At 40.7% G+C, this 11,133-nt stretch overlaps 1 pseudogene; it reads right to left on the reverse strand.

Annotated features, from left to right (window-relative positions):
- Positions 1-4,745: 4,745 nt before the first annotated feature.
- Positions 4,746-10,876, reverse strand: LOC147897055 (glutathione S-transferase U25 pseudogene; annotated as a pseudogene).
- Between the last annotated feature and the right edge of the window lie 257 nt (positions 10,877-11,133).

The following is an 11,133-nucleotide window of genomic DNA, read 5'->3' on the forward strand; positions in this document are numbered from 1 at the left end:
CTTCCAAAATGCATATTTTATTCTAGAATGTTGAACAAGTCCATGATGAAATTCTCTCTTTTTTTGTAAGCTTCTTTTTGTTCTGGAGATGTTGACTCTCAAGTGCTCGCTTTAGATCATCACAATCGACCCCAAACCCTAAACCCAAACCACCAAATCCTAAACCTTAAATCCTATGAGTGTTTTGAGTAATATCATTTATTTAAGTAATAGTTTTAATTAGAATTCATAAGTAGTAGTGGAATTGATAGTAGGAATGTGGGAATGGGAGTGGGAGTTGGAAGGGTGGTAGTGGGAGAAAGGAAGAGTGGGAGTGTGAAGAAAGGGAGTGTGGGAGGGTGGTAGTGGGAGAAAGGGAGAGTGGGAGAGGGAGTGGGAATGGGGGCGGTGGGAGGATGGGAGTGGGAGAGGGAATGGGAATGGGGGAGGTGGGGGTGGGGGTGGGAGAATGGGAGTGGGAGTGGGAGAGGGAGTGGGAATGGGAGAGGTGGGGGTGGGGTGAGGGTGGGAGGATGGGAGTGGGAGTGGGAGTGGGAGGGGTGGGAAGTGGGAGTGGGAGGATGGGAGTGGGAATGGGGGAGGTCGGGGTGGGAGTGGAAGGGGTGGGGTGGGAGGATGGGAGTGGGAGAGAGAGTGGGAATGGGAGAGGTGGGGGTGGAAGTGGGAGGGGTGGGGTGGGAGGATGGGAGAGGGAGTGGGAATGGGGGAGGTGGGGGTGGGAAAATGGACGTGGGAGTGGAAGAGGGAGTGGGAGGGAACGTGAGCTAGGTTTAGACCGTCATGAGATAGGTTAGTTTTACCCTACTGATAGATTTGCCTTGCAATGAGAGGCTTACTATAACTTATGGTTTTTTTCAACACCTTTATAAATATTTTGAGAGTTTGCTACTTCCACTTGTAACTTTTGAAAGTGTTTCCTAAACACTATTATAAATATTAAGAGAGTTTACAATTACTGAACCACTCTTTTTTGTGTAACTTATCTCAAGCTTATTGTAACTTTTGGTGTTTGTCAAATTCTATTATAAATATGGTGAGAGTTTCTTTAATATTGTAACTTTTGAAGGTGTTTATTAACACCATTAAATATTAAGAGAGTTTACAACTGCTGAATCTTATTTTTTCATGTAACTTATCTAGGCTGCGTTAAATTTTATAATTTTAGTTTCATGTCCTTAAAAAATATTAAAAAAAATGCTTATTTTTATGTTTTTATATGTGCTTTGAAGATTGGGTTTTTCTTAAATTTGATCTGAAAACTAGTCCAAAAGTATATGTAAAAATAAATTTGTACATTGACAAGTCCAAAATTAATGAAATAAGTGTTCATATTAACACCACCAACTGTCACTTATCGACGCCTAATCGACATACACACATTGATTGACATTCTGACACTTTTCACTTGTTTTTTAAAAGTAAATTATTTGCATTTAGTGTCGATAATATTGACGTTGAAAAATGACCCGTGTCTTATAGTGTTATTTTGGTAGCACACCTACTTAGTTTTTCCCTCTCCTCATATTGATGGTTAAATAATTATAATCCATACATTGATTTGAGATGCATCCATAAATGTCACGAGTAAAAAAACAATGAAAGATGCTTATTTCAAGTTGTTTTTATAAACTCTCCCTATCACACCAAACTTGCTAAAGGAGATGGATCCTAGGAATAAAAACCTTCTTTGATCATGGGTTTAAGAGAGAGGATAACAGTGTGGAAGTCACTATCCTTTGCTAACAAAATGAGCTGCTTCTTGATGATTCCACAACAACTACTGATAGGTAGGGTTACTTAAAAATGCGAGATGGATTTCCTAACCTTTTTGTAAATTTCTACTCACACGAATGGCAAGTTACGTTAGTAGAGCACAAGATTGATCTTAAGCCCCAAAGCAAGCTAGTGGTGTAGTGGATGAGGCATTTGGGAGTGGTGCAAGATGATGTGCTTAAGAAGAAGGTAAATAACTTGATTTATTTAGGGTTTATTTATTTTCCCATTGCATGCACAAAGAGGGGCTATTTTACTCTACACTTTCAGGCTACACTTTCAGGATGAGATTTTGGATCAAGTTGCTAGCCCCATGAATTGTATTCTATGTGCGATGTAACTCTGGATGCTTTCAAATTCAAATGTGTGAAGAAGATTAGAGAAAGGTCTCATGTTGGGAAGTGTATACCTATGGGGTGATGCCATTCGGCTTGACCAATACATTAGTACGTTTTCAATGGTTCATGAGTCACGTATTTGCAACTTACTTGGGAAAGTTTATAAGAGTCTTTTTAGATTATTTTTGCAAGCTGTTTGGATCACTTGGGAAAAGTTGAGAATGGCCTTGCAAAGAGTTGATGATGCAAAAGGGTCTCTTAATCCTAAAAATTGTCAATTAGCAAGCAAGAAAGTAGCTCCCTTGGAACATGTTATCTCATAGGAAGGCATGTAGATGGACCTTGTCATGAACAGGTTGGAGGATGCACATGTGTGAAAGAATGATGCATAAATTAGGAAGCATTGGCTCTCCAAATGGGGTGGAAGGAGTGTATTTTTGCTATGACCAAGTACTAGCATGCTCCTACAATCCACAAACCACATATGAATGCATAATGACTCATGCTCGCATTCCATGCATACGAGACGTCACAACCTCTCATGACTCTTGGGATCCATCCCTTGGTCATGCCCCATTATTCTACCCTTAGCCTATGACTCTTTATGCCTACCATTTATTAATGCACCCATGAATTCCTACCCATTCCTATCCTAGGACCTACATGTGTGAGTGCACCATTTATTTCATATCAATTAACATATCCAATACATTATCCATATGGAATTTAGCTATTTAAACCTACCTAGCCTACCTACTAATTATTACATTTGATTATGCTAGCCTAATACATTCTAGACTACAAAATCATGTTGTGACAGATCTTGAGAAGGTACAAGCAATCAGGAACCTTCCACCACCCACCAATGTAAGGGAGGTGAAAAGGACTTTTGGTTAAAAAAGGTATTATCAATGCTTCGTTGAAGTGTTCTCTAAAAAAATGTATTCTATAAATTTGTTAACAAATAAAAATTCTCCTTCCAATGGGGGCTAGATCAAACTAAATCCTTTTATTAGCTTAAGGAATACATGAGTGAGGGTCCAATTATGCAACCTTCTAGGTGGGGGGACATCTTTTCTGTGAATTCAAGTGTATACTCACATTCAATGGCTAATCTTGCCATGATAGATGCGGGTTGGTCAAAACTCGAAGATGATCAAAATTACTTGGATTTAGGATACTTCCCTCAAAGCTCAAAGCTCAAATATGTTCAACATTACTTGGATTTAGGATTCAGGTTGGTCAAAGCTCAAAGATGTTCAAAATTACTTGGATTGAGCCCTTAATAGAAGCAAGGTCTTGTAAGGAAAGCTCGTCCTTACACAATTCTAGGCAATGTTCTCAACAAGAAAGGTGAAAGTAAGGTTCTAAGCAAGGTGGTGAGCTTGGAAGAATTTAAAAGGATTATGGAACTATGCCATGAATATTCAAGTCAAGTTGCCTCTTCTAACATAACTTTGGAATCTTCAACACAGGGTATTACTGTCCTAGGCTAGACAAAGATATCCATGAATGGTGCCAAAGTTTAAAGTGTGCCAAGCATACGGGCACAACAAGTTGCTTCCTAGACCCTTAAACCCTATTCTAGCATATGGTACATTTGATATATGGGGCTTATATTTTTTTGGTCCACTTCCTCGCTACTCACATAGAAAAGAATTACGTATTGGTGGCCACAAATTAGGCAATCAAATGGGGCAAAGGAAAAATGCTATAGTCAATAATAAGGAAACAATGGTGGCATTCTTTTTCAAAGGTACATACATGTTGAGAGACCACACTCAACATAATGTGCTTACATGTGCATAGCACTAACACATATAGAGTGCTATAAAGGAAAGGGTTAGATGCCCGAACCCTAACCCTAACCCTAAATGGGTTTGTATATATTCTACATTTTCAACTAGATCTACAGTTAGTCATTTGTGGTGTGCTCTCTAACTGTGCCCCCTCTCCTCATCTCCACTCTTCTCCTCCTCCCTCTTCATATTTTGTCATGGTATCAGAGCATGGTTTTTCCTTCCGCGGAGGCGCCATTCTTCTTGTGAGAGCGAAAGAGATGGATTGAGAGATTGAGAGACTGAGTGTTCCATTCACTTTTGTTGAGTGATAGAGAAAATTTCCATCAACACATTTCATGAGAGATAGAATTTCTGTCCAATGCATTTGAGAATTCTGTTCATTGCATTTCTTTTTTGAGAGATCTTTGAGTTCTTGAGAGATTTTAGTTTGAGCTCTTGTGAGTCCACTCTGTCTGAGAGAGAGATATAGTCAGGTGTTCCAAGAGAGTTTAACAGTGTTTCTTTTGTGAAAGAGAGGTGAGAGATTTCAGAATCAAAAGTTGTTCATCACACAGAGTGAAAGACAACAAGTAAATATCCCTCAGAGGCTAGCTCTGAAGTGGCTAGCTCCCTCTACAACCTTGGAACAAGGCATACCTCTCCATCAAGCATGACTCAGCCTCATACTTGAAGCAGATTGCCTCCACCATCCTCAAGTTGCTACTGCTGTTTATACAACAGAAAAGACTTGAGATGATCAGTGTTGGTAGTGGCCAAAGCAGTGCAAAACGCATGAGGACTCCTTTGTTGCCTCTTGTGATCGTGCACCGCTCCTAGCCTCTCCACAGCTGCTTCAGCCATCCACTAGCTCCAACAAAGCTCTACTCTCAACGGCCTTCTCTACCAATGAGCCACTGTCCCTACTCTCAGCGGCCTTCTCTACCAACGAGCCGATGTCCATCAACGACATAGAAAAAAAAATTACGATAGCCTTATGACTTCCCAGCAGGCTTTTGACTCTCTAATGTTAAACGGGCTCAAAATTCCTAGCTCTCCAAAGCCTTTTCACAATGCAGTCAATGACACAATGCCACATCACCAAAAGCCAGGCTCCTTAACGCACACTTCCAGTAATGGCTCAAAGATCTCACCTCCTGAACTCAATCCATACAATGAAGCACCATAACCTACAAGACTCCCAGCAACGATGCTTACGAGCTCCAATCTCCCAGCAACGACACTTACTGTAAACAAAATCTTCTATAGATTCCAACGAATCTCCACAGATTTTGTCGTGCCTTATCTTCAATTTGGTTGGTCTTGTAAGAGACACGTGGCACGTAGACATGTGGCACCCATAAAAACCCGACACGTGGCACCTTATTTGCCACCTCTCCAACTGCAACGTCATCAGCTTAGCTGCCAGCTGTCAGATCCACATCACCCTACCACATCAGCTGCCACATCATCCAGCTCAGTGACTAGTCAACTGCTAGGTCAATCAGTCAAAGTCAAATTGCCACATCATTTGCCAGCTCAACAGCATTGTCATATGGCAGTCCCCTGTCATGCACAATTACCCCTTGCAAGGCACATACAGCCACTGGATGTGCACCTAGTTGTGCCACATCATCATTGCTCCAAAGGCACACCCCTACATGTGACCCTGAGTGCCAGATCATCATTAAGCACTTTGCATCCTTTTTTGCCCCTCCACCTAGATCAAGTCATATCTCTTGATCCAGGAAGAATTTGAGGGCGCTCTAAAAAGGAAAATCGATGATTTTTTGTGCTCTACGTGGTCGTCACATCATGCGCACATTTTGGTGCAAGTATCACTTACTTTTGAGCCTCGTCGAGACAAATCTAGTTTCTAAATGCACATCAGCCTCTACATCGATGCATCTGACCTAGCACATAAAAAGAATAGAAGAAAAATAGATTATTTGCTATTCTTTTCATCGATCGATAGTTGGTATAGATCTAGATCAGAGTAGACTAGATCATCATAGAGGAGACACTTTGAATTTCTCCAAGCTGCCAATCTAAGCCATGCCCAAAATTCCCAACTAGTTTCTACTCGGAGTCAGTCCCTATGCTCAAATATAGTTTCACATCATCACATTACCTGAAACCTGACGTTCATCAGTTCAGTGAGCAGACTTCAGAGTGTTCAAAGGCATTGACAGATTGATGAGTGGGCAGATAGCACGTGATTTGATTTCACACACACATGCCATCATTGTAAAGCCTATTTGGCTATTTCACAACATTGTGCACATCATTTCAAGCCTTGTAAAGCCTCTTGGCTATTCATGGCATCATTTGCCACAAGCCTTGTAATTTAGATTGGATTATATATATTGCAGTTCTATCTTCATCGACAATTCCAATTGCACTTGCCATAGTCAGTGTTTTGCAATTGATTCAAACAGTGAATTTTTCGCGACACTTTGAGTACATTTCTTGTACCATGTCTACAACTAGCAACCTCAATCTAGAGGCATTTGCTAAGCTAGACAACTCCAATTACGGCACATGGAAATACCAAATGGAGACCATTCTTGTACTTTAGGACAAATGGGAGTATGTCGATGGATTACACCTAGACCATTGGAATATCTAGCCAACACTAGCTCTACTCCACCTATTGTCACAACACCAGTAGCGAGATCTATAGCAGAATCTCCAGCTATACCAACAGTTTCCGCACCTATACCAGATCCTACCATTGCCCAAACACAAGCTAAATGGGACAAGAAAGACAAGTATGCATATCATCTGATCCAGCAGAATGTCCAAGATGTCATCCTAGGATAGCTCAACACCGTCAAGACATCGAAAGAAGCATGGGATATGTTCGCATCTCTCTATGAGTCCAAGAACACTTCCAGGATTCTCACACTAAGAAACCAAATCAACTAGAGTTTCTACAAGAGCAGCAAAATCGGTCATGCTTACGTACTCAGGATCAAAGACTACAACAATCAACTTGCAATAGCAAAAGAGACTATGAATCCAGTAGAAATGGTTCAAGTCATCCTGAATGGACTAGGAGAGGGATACGAGAATCTGGTCCAAAGTATTGCCATTCAACGACAAATTTCGACACTAGAAGAACTTCAATCAGTGCTACTTGGTGAAGAATTCAGCACTCAGGCCATTCATGCACTAGTAGGGGTGAATGATAATGATAATCAGACGCGGAGACTAGCATATCAAAATTGGGGAAATAATCCTCGACAAGCCAATACAAGTAATGATGCACAGAATTGCACATATTGTGAAAAAGCTGGACACCGGCAAGGTCCAAGATGTGAACTCTGGTGTAAACACCGCAATGAGAGGGGCATCCCGATTGTTCAATACTAGACTGAATCACAAATGCAGAATCCGCCTCGTCCACCACTAGCCCAAGCCAATGCTATGATCATATATAGCTCAAGCAGAATGGGGTAGAGGAAGGGCTTGTGAAGGTGAAGCAGACAATAACAAAAGAGAAGAGGTTATGGAGCCAGTACTAACTATTTTATGTGATTGTTTAGGGTGCAAACAGGAGAGTGACATGTTGGAGGGACAAAGTGATTCTGCAGCACTGGCTGTAACAAGGTCTAAAGGACCAATCCCAAAGGAAGAGAAAGTGACAATGGCAGACAAACACAAACACCCAATTGATTGGGATGAGCAAAAGAAAGTTCGACATGAGGTTCTTAAAGCCTTGGATAAGGTGAATGTAGATAAAAAGGTTAGGTGGCCATTGACGGACACCACACAACCTATACCTACAAAAGTAAAGATTGAGGAAGCAATACAACTAGTAGAGAAAAAGGTACAACCTCAATGTGCAAAGTCAACATTGATTGAGGAAGAACCAAAGGAAGATCAGGATGACAGCAAAGGGAGCATAGTGCAACCTGAGGAATCTGATAGGCAAAATGAAAGCCAGAAAGTAAACACTCCAAAAAAGAAAGGGGCTTGCAAAGAGGCTCAGCCGTTGTACTTAAAGAATCAGAAAAAGAGGTTACAGGGGAACAAGAAGAATTGTTTCATAGCTTGCTCAAAGCTAAGATCAATAGCATATTGGACCAGCTTCTTAATATAGTACCAGAATTCAAAACACAATTGTTGGCTAAGTTGTCAGTTGACATAGGGAGCCTAATGGATAAGGCGAAAAAGGAAGAGGGAGAGTCTTTGGAAGTTGACCCAACTGTTAATGCAGCACGATTGCAGATGTGGATTATACTGTACCACTTATTCAGGTGGAATATAAGTCACAGGTGATACTAGAAGTCCTGTTAGATGGAGGGTCGAGTGTGAACATTTTGTCCGAAGACCTTTATAGGAAATTTTGTCTAAATGAATTAGAACCAGCGCCTTTTCAGGTGAAGATGGTGGACCAAAGGAGGGTCCAACCTCTGGGAATTCTGAGGAATCAACAGATTGGAGTTTGTGGATTGACGTTTATGGTCAGTTTTATTGTCCTCAAATTGGAGGGAGATGAGCAATCGTATTCTATGCTACATGGAAGGCAATGGTTTCGGGTAGCCAAGATCAAGTAGGATTGGGGGGTTGATAGGGTGACCATCAAAAAAGGAAAGAAGAAATTTAAAATGGCAATGATTCCAATAAGGAGTGTACCAAAAAGGGTTCAGCCCTTGGCAACTGAAGGCATTAACATGGTGGCCGAAGTGGAAGATGATGAGGAATGGTTTCTCAAAAGAAATCCATCTCTTGTGCCAATTTTTGAAGTGGATGTGCTGAGTATTCTTGATCAGTACAATAGTCTTACAGTGCACAATTTTCCAACAATGGAGATGTCCGCAGTTCCGATTTTGGATAGTCCCAGTCCGAAGGAAGTCTAGGAAGAGGCAAAGAAAAGAAGTCAAATGGAGTTTATGCAGACCAGTGGGATGTTGATGAGGAGGAGGAAGTTTACATTAAAACAGATATTCAAGCAGTCATTGAAGCTGAAACAGCATTTGAGGATCACTTGAGAAAGTGTGCAAGAGTACAGGAGGATGATTTAACTGAGATGAACCTTGGAACAGAACAAGATCCAAAGTTGGTGCATGTTAGCACTTTGTTAGATGCAACTTTTTCTGAAGGAAATGAAAAATCCAAATATATCATGAAACTCTTCATTGATGTATTTGGATCTTTGTGTTGACCAAACGAAAAAGAGATCTTGTTGTTTGAGTAGCACGGTCTGTTATTTGAGATACGTTCACTCATCCATAGAAAATTTGCAATAACTTTCCACGATTATCCAATTATGAAATTTTTTATATGGACTTCAAGATTTTCTCTAGCTATATAAGTGTATGATCTTCATTATTTGTTAAGGATTTTATTGATTGAGTAGTTCATCTCTGCATATTGCTTCTACACATTTAAACCCCTTCTGATGTGGGTCATCAAAATAAAGTGTGTCATTTTTGGAACGGCTTTCAAATCTATGACCTTTATTTTTGTTGAAAATGGTTCGGTCCCAACCGTCCAATCCATCTAAACTAGCCTTATCAATTCACCTCTTTCACATCAATTCACGTGGGTTGAGACACAAGATTTTCTTCCAACAAAGACTCACTTAGCTCAAATTAATGCTTTCCTTGAGCTCTTTCTATTTTCTCTATTGGAGTATGACCTTGCCTTTGATGTCTATGTATTTTTGTGATCTAGGGCTCAGATAGAGAGCACGAGCATCTATTTGACTTGATTTAATACCCAGACCTCCTTCCTCTTTGGGTTTGAGATGTGACCAAAACTAAACATGTAGTTTTGTGTCACACTATCTTTGACATTAGCTTATAGAGGCATGCAGTGCGAATAAAGCTTTGTTTTTTGAAAAAGGAAGGTGTAATGTTCCACAAATATATGTAGGCAACTAAGAACTCGGAGGGCTTTAATACTTGATAGAAAACACAAAATACATATATCCCATTCTTGGAGTTCTCTCTTTCCACTTGAAATTTATGATTTAACGCAATATTCATATTTAGAAGACATGAAAATTTCAATCAATGCTCACTTAGTGACAAGCCCAACTTGAGCCAACGATTTGAACTCACACAATCATCCAAAAAGTCAAATTCGACATGCTAGTAATGAATCAAAAGCTTAACTGCATTAGTGTTATACCTATAGGATTGGAGCCATTTTCAAATCAAGTCTTTCGTGGCTTTCACTTGATCCTCGCCTTGGCATCTTAGAATCCGAGCCCAACTTGAGCCAACGATTTGAACTCACACAATCATCCAAAAAGTCAAATTCGACATGCTAGTAATGAATCAAAAGCTTAACTGCATTAGTGTTATACCTATAGGATTGGAACCATTTTCAAATCAAGTCTTTCGTGGCTTTCACTTGATCCTCGCCTTGGCATCTTAGAATCCGAGCGCCTGCATCATACATCTGTTATGCACCCAACACCACCCCATTATTACTTGTAGCAGACGACTTCTACTGCGAATCTAACCCTGGAATCTAGCTTCTTATAGAAGAACCATATACTTCCGGCATGCTCTTTTCTTGATTCGACAGGGTGCAGACTGAAAACAAGATTGCGAAGTTCGAACTACTATCGTAGACAACTAAAATATCAATGATCAGACCTTCCCGTGCTCACCTTCTTATCGACAAAGTCCGCCCAAAAGCGCTCCTGTGCTCGTTCGTAGGCACCCTCCGGAAGCAACCTCTTCGAGGGCCACACTTCATCGAGGTATTGAAGTATGACAAGCGACTCGGAAAGGGGCTTCCCGTTGTGGATCAAAACGGGGACCTTCGTGTAAATTGGATTGGACTCCAGCAGCAACTGGGTTTTACTGTCCAAGTCCTGCTCCAGGTACTCAAACTGGATTCCTTTCTCTTTAAGGGCGATCAGAACATGATGGCCGAACACGTTGAACCATTTGCTGAGGAGTTTGATGCTGTCGGAAGGCATGGCGCGATGAAGGAGCTGAACACTGAGCAGAGCGACTGGGCAGCTTGGAGGATGCACGACATATTTGTTTGAATGTACGCACCATTGAAGGAAGCTTTTCAATCCGAACATTGAAATTTGAGGTTCTCTTCAGTCAACCATCACACAAATTTTCAACTTGTCCCTATAACGACTTTTGGTTCTAGGAAAAAGAAATTTCAAATTCCAATTTTCAGTCACAACAAAAAATACTAAGAAAATATTAATGAGATCTTAAGGAAGCTCTTGCCCAATGCCTCTTCAAGAGCATTTCTCTCTAACT

Source organism: Dipteris shenzhenensis, chromosome 11 (assembly GCF_047967505.1).
Source record: "Dipteris shenzhenensis isolate YYH24624 ecotype China chromosome 11, Dip_SZ_1.0, whole genome shotgun sequence".
In the NCBI taxonomy this organism is placed as follows: Eukaryota; Viridiplantae; Streptophyta; class Polypodiopsida; order Gleicheniales; family Dipteridaceae; genus Dipteris; species Dipteris shenzhenensis.